The sequence below is a fragment of the Artemia franciscana genome, chromosome 14, assembly GCF_032884065.1.
Source record: "Artemia franciscana chromosome 14, ASM3288406v1, whole genome shotgun sequence".
Taxonomy (NCBI): Eukaryota; Metazoa; Arthropoda; class Branchiopoda; order Anostraca; family Artemiidae; genus Artemia; species Artemia franciscana.
This window is the reverse complement of record NC_088876.1, coordinates 11,908,470-11,921,538: the sequence shown is the minus strand read 5'-3', so window position 1 is coordinate 11,921,538 and position 13,069 is coordinate 11,908,470. Positions and strand designations below refer to the sequence as shown.

Here is a 13,069-nt window from a genome sequence, read left to right as displayed (position 1 = left end):
GCTTACAAACGAGCGCGACCTTGGTTAATATCAGTCGCTGCCCATGGGGAAGGCCGTTTGAAGATTGTTTTTTTTATAAAGATGTAGAGTAGCGGGACTATAAAATTATTTCATACTGCTTTTCAGTATTAAATGCCAAAAACTTTTCATGCGTGATATGTCCTCGCGTTTCACTGTGATATTCGCTGGAGCGAAACTTGTTTAAATTGCTTTATTGGCAACTGTGGCCTGTCCCGGGGTCAATAGACGTGAGAGGATGCTAGATATCATCTACTTAATCATCAATTTAGACCAAAACAATTTCATTAATTTAGATTTCTATAACTGCCAGTAGTATAAATGGATTTTTGGTTAGGAGACTAGCTTTTTGTGAGGTAATAGAAAACACTGTCAACCCTCAAAATTTCAATCGAAATTTAGTGCAGTTTCTGAATTTTAATTTATGTATGGATTAAATCTGTTAATTGTGGTTCAAATGAGGCCGAAAAAAAATGTCAGATATAATTGCAAATGCCTTTTACTGCTGACACGTCAACATAAGAGCGAAGGACTTCACCCTCTTCCTACGAATTCTGAACACTGTTAAAAGTTTTATAATAATTTCTTATTAGTCCAGGACTTTTAGCTCAAAAAAGGGTCGAACCCGGACAAAATTGCAATATAAACGAAAATGGTACCAAAATGATCAGAAAAAAATTCTGTACAACATACTAAAAGTCCCCATAAATCCGAGTGGGGCGAGTACCCGAAAAACAGGGGAAAAGGGGGAAATGCGGGGGAAAATGGGAAAAATGCCGAACATGCCCAGAAAATAGTTTAAAGTGAGTTTTCTGGGGTTTTCACATACGCTGATTACGAAATTGACATCTAAAATTCAGTATAGAAAAAGAGTACTACGGAAAACGGGGGAACAGGGGAAAGAGGGGAGAAAAGAGAAGAATACAGGGTAGGGGTAGAAAGCGGTTTGGAAGATATTTTCTGGGGTATTCCTATCTGGTGATTATGAAATTGAGATATAAAATGATATACAAAAATTGATTAACATAAAACGGGGAAATGGGGGGGGAGGGAGGGGAAAAAGGAAAATATACAGGGTAGGGGTAGAAAGCATGTGGAAATGTGTTTTCTAGGGTTTTTCTATCTGCTGATTATAAATTGACATCTAAAACAAAGTTCGAGAACAAATACAGGAGATCTATAGAGGTTCGGCTACCCCATAGGTTCGGAAAAGGCAAAAAAAAAATCCGAGAAAGAAATACGGAAAAATACTGAAATTACATTATTCCGTATTCCTCGCCGTTATCGACAAGCGCGTGGGTTCGTCAACATAATCCTGTTCTAATTCGACATCCAGTAAGAGAAGCAAGGTAGACTAGTCACCGCGGAGTTCCAGTGCCGACGACAAAACCTATCCTGACGGAATGACATCTAGCGGATCCAATAGTCCCCAGTCTCCAGCAAGTCCCCTGAAGAAAATTGTAACAATGCTTGGAGGGTTCCATACACGAATGAGCTTCTTAGGGGCCATAGGCTATATAATGGAAGGGTCGGGCCTGAAAGAGATGTTAGAACTTGTGTACGGGGAGAATACAGTGAAACACATTTTCAGCGGCAAAGCGGTTGCAAGAGCAGTAAGAGCTCACGAGCTAGTCGACGCATCACTGAATATTTCACTTTTGTGCCTGGCATATTCGATTCCGTATGGCGAGAGACCTTCCGACCACGAAGATCTTGTACGAGTCTCCAGTGTGTATGACGATTTGGTGGATGGAAAGATTTCTGTGGAAGAAGCGGCTAACCACGAAGCCCTTCAGGCAATTTCGCTACGCCTCGAAGCCTTAAAATCGTCTCTGAAATCCAGCAGAACTGCGAAACTATTCATGCAGTATTCCGAGATGGTTTCGATCTTTCGGAAGTTTCTGAAAGCAGAAAGGACTGGAGACTGGGATCTCTACTTATCCTCTCTTTCTGATATGCTCCCGTACCTCGCAGCTGCGGGGCATAATCTTTATACCAAGTCAGTTCGTCTTTTTCTTCAGATGATGCAGGAACTTGAAGCATCGAATCCACAGCTCTTCGAACAGTTTGCAAGCGGCAAGTTTATTGCCCGACGAAGTGATCGTTTTTGGGCTGGATTGGCTCCAGACCTCGTCATCGAGACAGTCCTGATGAGGAGCTTAAAAACAGATGGAGGGCTGACAAGAGGAAAAGGGATGACTGAGCTTCAGAGAAACATATGGACAATGTCTATGCCAGTACTCGCTTCAGTGAATGATCTAATGCAGAAACTGACGGGTCTAGAGTACAGTTCTAGTGAACAGCACGTTACTGCAACCGCAGCACGAATACAGAGAGATACTAAGGATCTACTGACGTTTCTTGAATTCCTTCTAGAGAACTCTCCTTTCACTAGTTCCACAGAGCTTAGAAGTATAGGTTCCGGGCTGATTGCCCATAAAGGCGTCAATGCAGAGGATGTTAAAGCTGTAGGTGAGCTGATCCTCCAGCGCATGGATGGCCAATCCGTCGAAAGTTTTTCATTCAGGAAGAAAGACAAAGTCGTTACACTGGCATCCGATGGGAACATTAGGATAGATGGCGAGATTTTGCATATCGATCCTGCACTGCTTTTTCAACGTCTTTCGACTGCTGCCCATACATCTGAAAATGACATGGCAGAAACTCTACGTTACGAACTGTGCAGTTATCCGCCCGCTTTGTTTGAGAATCCTGGCATAATGCGTCAGCCAGACAAACCTGTACTAGCGAAAGCAATATGGAAAGAAGCGAACACGGACTCGATTCACCACCTGCCAGTGTCAGATCGTGTCACTGTAGTTGACGGAGGTTGGCTGCTTCAGCAAGTACCTTGGAAGATTGGTGATACTTATGATTCAATCTGTGACAGCTATGTTAGTTTCGTTACTCGACGCTGTACCTCCCCTACTGTTGTCTTCGATGGATACAGCGCTGGTCCAACCACGAAAGATGCTACGCACAACCGACGGTGTAAGGGAAGCCAGCATCAAGTGATCGATTTCAGTTTAGGGATGAAGCTCCAGAAAAAGAAAGAAGAGTTTTTGAGCAACTCTCAGAACAAACAGCGAATTATAAGCTACATCGGGGAAAACTCAGAGCCAAAGAATTTGAAGTCGTCCATGCGAAGGACGATGCTGACTATCTAATCGTGAAGACTGCCGTGACGAAAGCAGAAAACTCTGAAACAATAGTTCTTGGCAACGACACTGACCTTCTGATTCTACTCTTGTATCACCTCCCGCCTAATGCAAAAACACTCTACTTCGAATCGTCAACGAACGCAAAAGAAGCGATAACACGGTTCTGGTGCCTCAACGAAGTGCAAAAAAAAATGGGAGAAGTATCCAGGCTGCTTCTGGTAGGGCACGCACTCTTGGGATGTGACACGACCTCACGAGTTTTCGGACTTGGAAAGCAAGCTGCGCTACCTCTTTTGAAGAAGAGCGATGTGTTCAGAAAAAAATGCAAAGTGTTTCTGGATGAATCATCGTCCAAAGATGAAATTGTGAAAGCGGGTGAATATCTTCACCTCAGCTTGTATAAAGCACGACTAAACGAAGATCTCACTAAGCTGCAACATCGAATTTTCTTGGAAAAAGTTTCTTCGTCTAATACTACGGCGTTTGTTAAGCCTGAAAGGCTTCCGCCAACCGAAGCTGCAGCTTCATTCCACTCCCAGCGAGTGCGCCTCCAGGTATCCCGTTGGAAAGGGGAACCAGCTGACCTCGACCCGGCTGACTGGGGTTGGGTCCTCAGAGACCATAAATACTCACCTGTGATGACCCATTTGTTGCCCGCACCTCAGACTCTTTTCAGTGTCGTGAGATGCAACTGTAAGACAGGCTGCGAGAACTCGCGATGCAGCTGCAAGAAAAATGGATTAGCGTGTACGTTCGCGTGCGGAGAATGTCAGGGTATCAACTGTTTGAACAGGGACAACGAGATTGTCGAAGACGAGGAGCTCGACTAGTGATATCAATGCTGTGTTTTTCAAGTCAACTATACTGCCTTCGAAAGTGCAAATTTTACATATAATAGCCATTTTATATATAACTGCCAAGCGGTTGTTTTCTTTATGTTTAGTAATTCAAATGGTTGTAAGAAATGTCTGTGATTCAAGAAAGTACAAGTTTGATACTTAAGCGAGTTATTTTGTCCATAGGCCTACTTATTAGCCATTAGCAGCTGGCTCAGGAGTCAGGCCTCCCTTCCCTTTTTCCGTTGTTTCCTCCAGTTTTGTTCGGTTTTCATGGTTCTCGTTTTCTTTCCTTCATTTAGGGGTCAGTTTCGTGATCAGCAGATAGAAAAACCCCAGAAAACACATTTCCACATGCTTTCTACCCCTACCCTGTATATTTCCCTTTTCCCCCGTATTTCCCCCTTTTCCCCTGTTTTTCGGGTACTCGCCCCACTCGGATTTATGGGGACTTTTAGTATGTTGTACAGAATTTTTTTCTGATCATTTTGGTACCATTTTAGTTTATATTGCAATTTTGTCCGGGTCAAACCCTAAAAGTCCTGGACTATATATTTTGAATGTTCATCTCCTATTTGTTTGTGTTATTCTTGAAGTTGTGTCTTTACTCAATTTGGTCCCAATAAAACAAATTGCTGATCACTTTTGTGTTTTACTGATATTCATAATTCGTGTGTTCTTAGACCGCACTAATTAGTAAAAAGGTTATATTTGCGTGCAGAGGGCAGATAAAAGGAACAAAAAATGTTATGTGTGTTGCGTACATCAGATTATCACAGATATTTTTGTTGTAAATGCTTACAAATTCATCATGCATTGTATAAAATGTTTTCCTTTGCGGTTGGAACAGTAGGTAGAAAAAAGGGGTTTTTCCTCTGAGATGGAGTGTATACGCCCTTAGTCATCCAATAAATGCGATAGCCCAAAGGTAAAAATTATGCCTGAGGGGATATCAAAAGTAGCTTTTAAAAACAGGGCTTTATTTTAAGTACACTTTTTTGCCCCCTCCTCCTTGGGATTTTGGTATTTTAAAATGTTGTGTGTTTTGTTTCTTTGTATATTCATTTTGTAGAAACTGAAAATGCTTTTCCCCCACCTCATCGTTGTGAATTAGATATCATCGATTTTGTGTTTTTCTTCGGCTTGGATTTTTTGCTTTAACTATTTTTATGGACCGCAATTGACTGCTGAAATATATTAAGAATATAATTTTTAATTGATAAGCAAATTTTAATAAAACTTTATAGCTAAAGTTCTTTAATTTAATAAAGTTATATAGTTTTAAAAAAAGTTACAATTTTTTTGCTTGTATCTGTACTTTATGGTTTGCTTCCATTGTCTTGCATAAAGAACAATTTTCTTTGTCTTGTCCGTTGTTTGAATGTCTCTTTTCAATGCATTTGGAAAGCCCAATCAAATTTGGTGACATTACATTGAAGTAATTTTATTGATTCAAGGTTTAAAAAAAATGGAAAAAAAAATCCAAGTTACACCAATATAATTTAAAGAAAATGGTAAAAGTTCTCTTCAATAATAAGTCGGAAAGGTGGGCCCAAAGGCCCTCTTCTGCTATCCATGCCCTGAGTCATCGTATTAGGCTTCACACTTGCTGGCAAACGAACAACGAAATCTTTATCAACGAAGGTCTTGACCCAATGAAGGCTTCAATGATGACAATTTCATTTTTTTGAAGATTTGACTGGAAAAAAAGTAGTTCTTGGTTTTCCTAGGGGCACTTATCACGATGAAGTTTTTTGAAGTTCAACGAGTCTTCAGAATATTATGTGAATGTGTTCCTTATAATTCATTTAAGAAGAAGTCTTCATGATACTAAAAAGACTGGGAATGTTTTCACTTTTTCAAGTCAAAATTTATTTTGATTGTATATCGGGAATTTACTTGAAAGCTGAGGAATACAAAATCCGAACAAAGTGAACAAACCAAGTGTTCGTGTATTTAATCTTATTTTTATTGTTTGACTTCCTGCTGTGGAAAAAAATGATTTGATTCTTCGATCACCATAATTAATGTGATCATGAGCTCCGTAATAGCGCTGTCCACGTAAAGAGCGAAAGGGGTATAATGTTTTTTTCTTCTTTTTTCTACCAAGACACTTTGTATAGAAGGATTTGTCATAGAAACTTTGAAAGGAGCTCATTCAATTGGAAAATGAAAGTTATGGTGCCCTTTTTAAGAGTCAAAAGTGATTGGATTGCTATCAGCCCACTCATCCCATCATTTCCCCAAACACATCCAATCAAAATTTTGAGATAGTCATTTTGTTCAACATAGTTGAAAGATTTAATAGCTTGGTTTTGGGGGATGCCAATCCCCCTCAAGAACCCTCAGGGCAAGGACTGTAAGTTATGCAATTCGGCCCTTGTCTACATAAGAGTATATGTTATTGAGATAGGTGGGCATGCTTGACCTTTAAAAGACAAAGGAAATTCAGGTGAGCTTTACAGAAAATGGTGAGGGGAGTGCTGAACTTAGTAATATTTTGTATCAGTCCCCCTTTTACCCCAGTTACAGTGCGTCATTCACGCTTTACTGAAATTAATATATATTTTAAGCGATATTTATTTTATCTTTATACATCTAAGAACAAAGACTAACGAAAGCTTTCAAGATGAAAGTGATTATATTTATAATAAAAAAATAGCTCCATCATGCTGATATACACTCAACTTCCATTGATACTTTGTTAATTCTAAACATATTCCTTTAAAATGCATAAAAGAACCGACTAGATTTGTCAGTGCAAAACTTCACTTCAAATAACAAAGTGGATCTCATGAAAAATTTGAATTTTTCATTTTTAAAGTGTAATTTAGGCACTATTGCTTCATATGTTTAAATGAAATCGACCAAAAAAAAGGAAGAATTTAGGCATAAAATAGTTGTATAAACTTATAAGTTTTCTTTCGTGTGATTTTGATTGTTATTGGAATTTTAGTTTTCAATTGTTATAATGTTATTCAAAAATCAATTAAAAAATTAATTTGGTTTTATTAGTAATAACATCAACAACAGCCCAACAAAGAAAAATGATATCCTATGATTAATAAAGAAAATAGTGCTCTCTTTCACTTTTTTCTCGCCTTATAAATTCTAAATCGTAATTTATTGAAAATAATTTGTTTTTTGAACGGTTTGATTTCTATAGGCCCATAACTGAGATTTTGAGGGAAGGGGTATAATTATTTTAGGGGAGGGAGGGTGTTTACCAAAAAAATTACAAAGCACATTAAAAGTTGTTATATGCATTTTTTAGGTTTATTTTCAAATAATATGAAAACAACTTCGTTTTCTTAAAGAGTTAAAGAGGCTGCGTCCCAAAGTCGAACCTTAAAACGTACAGGAATTAGGTGAGGCAGTTGGAGGGCTGCCGCCCCCCAAACTCCCCGCTTTTAAAGACTCTTTTGTACAGGTTTTTTGTTGTGGGGGGCTGCCGCCCCCTACCCCCGCTCTTGGCTTCGGAAAGGCCCTCTTTGAATTAACAAAAAATTGAAATGAATGAATAATGGAATAACTTCGAAAAATGTTAAACACAAGAGGACAGGAGAACCATTGCGCCAAAACTAGTAATTAGTAACAATGAAGTCCCCCCACAACAAAAAACCTGTACAAAAGAGTCTTTAAAAGCGGGGGGTTGGGGGGGGGGCGGCAGCCCCCCAACTGTCTTTCCTAATTCCTGCACGTTTTAAGGTTCGACTTTGGGATGCAGCCTCTTTAACTCTTTAAGAAAACGAAGTTTTTTTCATATTATTTCTGTACGTTTTTCTACAATCCATGGTGGATGTAATTTAATAGTTCCTGTACTCCTCGTACAGGAATTAGGACTGCCTCTCCTAATTCCTGTACGTTTTAAGGTTCGACTTTGGGACGCAGCCTCTTTAACTCTTTAAGAAAACGAAGTTTTTTTCATATTTTGTGAATAAAAACCACCCGATAAGGGACTTGAACCCTTGACCTTAGGATTAAAAGTCCCACGCTCTACCGACTGAGCTAACCGGGCATGTTTGAAGTCGAAAGACCTACATGTGTATAAATATAACTTTTAAATAACTTTTAAGAATTTCAAAAATAAACATGGGCTCTTATGGGGAAATGGGTTTTTCTAAGCTAGAAAATCGGGGGGTTAAGATTTTCCGACGAAACTTTCCAGGAAAATTACTCGGAGAATTCCACGTCGAATGAGTCTTCGTACACCCAGATCCGATGTCGGCTGTAACCTGTAGGCGTGGCAGAAAAAAAACAAAAGGAGAACATGAACATTAAGTGGCTATGCGTGGTTTCTGGAAAACAGGGAGGGAGTTATCGGATCGAGCTGAAATTTCGCGGATAAGCTCCTGGGCCCTAGGGGACTTTAACTTGTGAATTTCAGCCTTATCAGACAACGTTAAAGGGGCGTGGGGGTGGGGTTTGGGGGTCGAAACTTTCGGCCAGGTTTTCCCCATGAAGGAAAAGTTGAAGGGGATGAAATTTGGCAGGTTTCTTAGTTCGAGCTCGGGCTACGAAATGCATCCCTCTGCGACCACTGGAACCGAAGATCGCTTAACATTGTCATGGTTCGCCTCTTTAAAGAGGCACGAGTGTGCCTCCTTGATAGAAGCAAAGCTTTGGGTGAGGGGCCCTGGCCGAATGGGTTGGTGCGCTTGATTCGAGATCCCTTGTCTGAGAGGACGCGGGTTCGAATCCCGGTGTACCCAATTCTTCAGTTTGGGGCGGGGGTCAGTGGCGTGACTCTGTAAGCTTAGCCCGAGTCGACCCAGCTCTAAATGGGTACCTGGAGAAATCTGGGGAAGATAAACAGGAAGGGTGTGCGAAAGCACACTATGGCTGACCCCCAACCCCCCATTGCACTTCCTGGCTGAAGGGCCAAGAAACGGAGATCAGCACCGCCGGTACAGACTGTAAAATCTAATGCCGTATCCTTTACCTTTTACCTTTTTGGGTGAGGGGGGAGGGGCTGAAGCCCGGTAACACCCTTAACTCTGGATATATTTTTGGGTTTTAATTGACAAAATAATCACTCTGTTTTACTTTGCTTTCAATAAAGCCCGGATGAAACTTGCGCTATAATAGGAGTGTGAAAAGGATGACTTCCCAGCTCATATATCTAGTAATTTCTGTTCGTTTTGAGTTTAAGTTAAATAACAGTTTTATTTTTGGTACATTAAAAGTTCATTATTGATTTCATTTCTTATAAATTCTAGTATCTGTTTTTTCTTAACTATAATATCTGTACTTTAATACCGTTCTTTTTTCAAACTGTAATTGTGCACTACTTCCCTGTTGGTATTTCTGGTAATTTCTGCTTGTTTTGAATTTGAGCTGCATATCAGTTTTATTTCTGGTAGATTATAAGCTCATTTTTGGTTTCATTTTATCATAAGTCTAATGTCTGTTTCTTTTGATTTTTATTTAAATTTATTAAATTTAATATTAAAATTTATTATTTTCCTCGTAGTTTTTTTTTTGGCTCTTCTCAAGACGTAGCTTTACTTTTTATTTTTAAATAGACTTGTTTTTTATTTGATCTCTGTTTGCTCTCAAGTCATTTCCTTAAAAATGAAAAATAAAAAAGGTAGTAGAAGAACTAAAAAATATTTAAAGATAGTGGCTGAGTAATTTATTATCTTATTCGAACGTCCTATTCGAATGAGTAACTAATGTTAACCTTTCAGTATGGGACCGGCTTAAAAAAAAAAAAAATTAGAATCACTACAAAACGCAAATTTCTGAATGTATGTTTTTTTTAGTTTCCTTGTAAACAAAAAGTAACTGAATAGAATATTTTAGTTTTATATTTTGAGATGCTTTTACACCAAGAAGCATTTAATCATTCTCCTTGTCACTATACTGTCACAGTTGCCAAATAGACTACGGATTAAATTTAAAATGAATTCCTCATCAGTCCAAGTAGCAAGCTAGTATCCAGGGGGAGGTTAGGGGGCTTCATCCCCCTCCCCCTCTTTGGAATATTTGTCTAACTCGTTAAAACGTAACAAAATCTTTTGATGGGTTTTCTAAAGTTTTTTTTTGTAACTCTTCCCTAAGAAAATCAATATAAGCAAATTATTGGGCGTCAAAACATTGCAAATTTCCTCCCCCTTAAAGAAAAAACATATGATTTAACATTACAGTTTTCAGAGTTTTCGGTAAAACTTAAAAAATAATCAAAATCATCATTAGGATCAAGAAGAACCAACATATTATACGTATTTTTAAGCCCTTTTAATTTCGACATAAGATACTAGATAATAATACATGTTTTCAACTATACATGTTTTCAACTTCCTTTTAAATCTGTGGTCGTAATGCTAAGGAGATGTCAACATTCTTAATGATATTTTGGCAAACCCCTCAAGGAGTGCTTAAGCCAATGAAAAAGAAGGAAATCTTGAACACTAAGAATTATTGCTAAAAATCATCTCTTATAACTACAAACTTGAGAATCTTTGGGATTATTTATCGGTAAAAGATCTACAAATTGACGTAAAAATCAAGGCTGTATGATTAGTACAACCCTTTTAAATAGTAAAGGAATAATATCTTAAATGGCAAATTTTAAAGGAAACTGATGATAATAAAAAAAAAAAATTCACGTCCAGAAATTTTGAAATCTTGTGGCAAATCGAGAGGCTACTTTACAATTCTCTACGTATTCTAAAAGTAATTTTATTACTACTTTTAAAAATTAGAGGTAACCCCACTAATTAATTTTTTATGAAGCTCTAAAGAAATAAAATGCAAATTTGTTCGGCCTATTCATGTTAAAGCTTTCAATGAAGCCACAGTAATTTTTTCATCAAAGAATCTGCTCGTGTCTGTTGTTAATTAAATAAAAAAAACTGGTTTTTTTAGCTGAAAGTAAGGAGCGACATTAAAACTTAAAACGAACAGAAATTACTCCGTATATGAAATGGGTTGTCCCTTCCACAGTCCCTCGCTCTTTACGCTAAAGTTTGACTCTTTGCCACAATTCTACTTTTTAAAATAATTAAAAACTTTAGCGTAAAGAGCGTGGGACTGCGGAGGGGACAACCCATTTCATATACGGAGTAATTTCTGTTCGTTTTAAGTTTTAATGTCGCTGCTTACTTTCAGTTAAAAAAAACTAGTTTTTTTATTTAATTTCCGAACGTTTTTGAATTAATGCATGTTTGATTTTGGCTCTCCGCATATAAATTATTGAAATGAAATTAGTATATTAATTTTTTTTTGGCTAAATGGCTTTCTCTTAGTTTTGATCAGACGATTTTGAGAAATAAGGGGTGGGGAAGGAGGCCTAGCTGCCCTCCAATTTTTCGGTTACTTAAAAAGGCTACTAGAACTTTTAATATTCAACGAACGTTTTTATTAGTAAAAAATATACGTAACTTAAGAATTAACTTACGTAACAAACTTTTATATTCTTATATTTTTATTATGTGTACGAGGGGGTTTTTACCCTCGTTAATACCTCGCTCTTTACACTAAATCGTAAGTTTTGTCCCAATTCTTTAAGAATGACCCCTGAATCAAAAAGGCCGTAGAATAAATAGTTGAAATCACTAAAAATATTTTAGCATCAAGAGCGAGGTATCTATCTCCTCCTAAATACCTCGCTCTTTATGCTAAAGTATTTTTAGAACCCCTCATATGCGTAATAATCTCTGTTCGTTTTAAATTTCAATGCTATTCCTTACTTTCATTTGAAAAAACGTTTTCATGTTTATTTTTTCATTGTTTTTTTTATAGTAATGCTAGAAAATCCTGCGCCCTTTTCATTGAATTTTTCTTCCCCCGTGACATATTCCTCAAAGGAAAGATCCTCCCACAAAGCCCTCTCCCATCAACCCCTCCCCCCAAACCAAAAAATCCCCATGAAAACGTCTGTACACTTCCCAATAACCATTACTATATGTAAACACTGGTCAAAGTTTGTAACTTGCAGCCCCTCCCTCAGGGATTGTGGGGGAGTAAGTCATTCCCAAAGACATAGTTATTATGGTTTTCGACTATGCTGAACAAAATGGCTATCTTAAAATTTTAATCTGTTGACTTTTGGAAAAAATGAGCATGGGAGGGGGCCTATTTGCCCTCCAATTTTTTGGTCACTTAAAAAGGGCACTAGAACTTTTCATTTCCGTTAGAATGAGCCCTCTCGCGACATCCTAGGACCACTTGGTCGATAAGATGACCCCTGGGAAAAAACAAAAACAAAAAACAAACAAATAAATAAACACGCACCCGTGATTTGTCTTCTGGCAAAAAATACAAAATTCCACATTTTTTAGATAGGAGCTTGAATTTTTTGCTATAGAGTTCTCTGATATACCGAATGCGATAGTGTGATTTTCGTTAAGATTCTGTGACTTTTAATGGATGTTTCCCCCTTTTTTCCAAAATAGGGCAAATTTTCTCAGGCTCGTAACTTTTGATGACAAAGACTAAATTAATTGAAACTTAATATTTAGAATCAGCGTAAAAATTCGAATCTTTTGATGTATCTTTTAGCATCAAAATTCCGTTTTTTAGAGTTTCGTTTACTATTGAGCCGGGTCGCCCCTTACTACAGTTCCTTACCACGAACTGTTTGAAAAGAAAATAATTCGGTATTTCGGGGCTTCTGACATTATTACTCCTTTGCGGAAGTTAGGCTCAAAATTGAAAAAGGATTATATTTTTTCTCTGGGCCCCTTCCACCTCTTAGTTCGTTTATTTTCCCGTTAGTTTTCACCTGTTTTCGCTTTATAGTTGTGTTATCTCTAAGTAGTTCTTTCGTTAGTTGAGTTATGGTTGTGGTATATATGTTTTATCGCTCGTATAGTTGTGTTATTTTCAAATTATACTCCATAATAGAGAGGCTCCGAACACCCAGCATTGTATATTAAGCTCTTAATTTGACGTTTTTTTCTAACGTGACCAGATTCGTCCTGCGCCCTTTTCATTGAATTTTTTCCCCCATGGCATATTTCTCCAAGGAAAGATCCTCCCACATAGCCCCCTCCCTCAACCCTACCCCCAAAACCAAAAAAATCCCCCTGAAAACGTCTGTACACTTTC

At 37.9% G+C, this 13,069-nt stretch overlaps 1 long non-coding RNA gene across 4 annotated transcripts in view; it reads left to right on the top strand.

The window, feature by feature from the left end:
* Positions 1-13,069, top strand: part of LOC136035318 (uncharacterized) — a 117,962-nt gene that overhangs the window by 33,480 nt on the left and 71,413 nt on the right. The window lies entirely within an intron of this gene.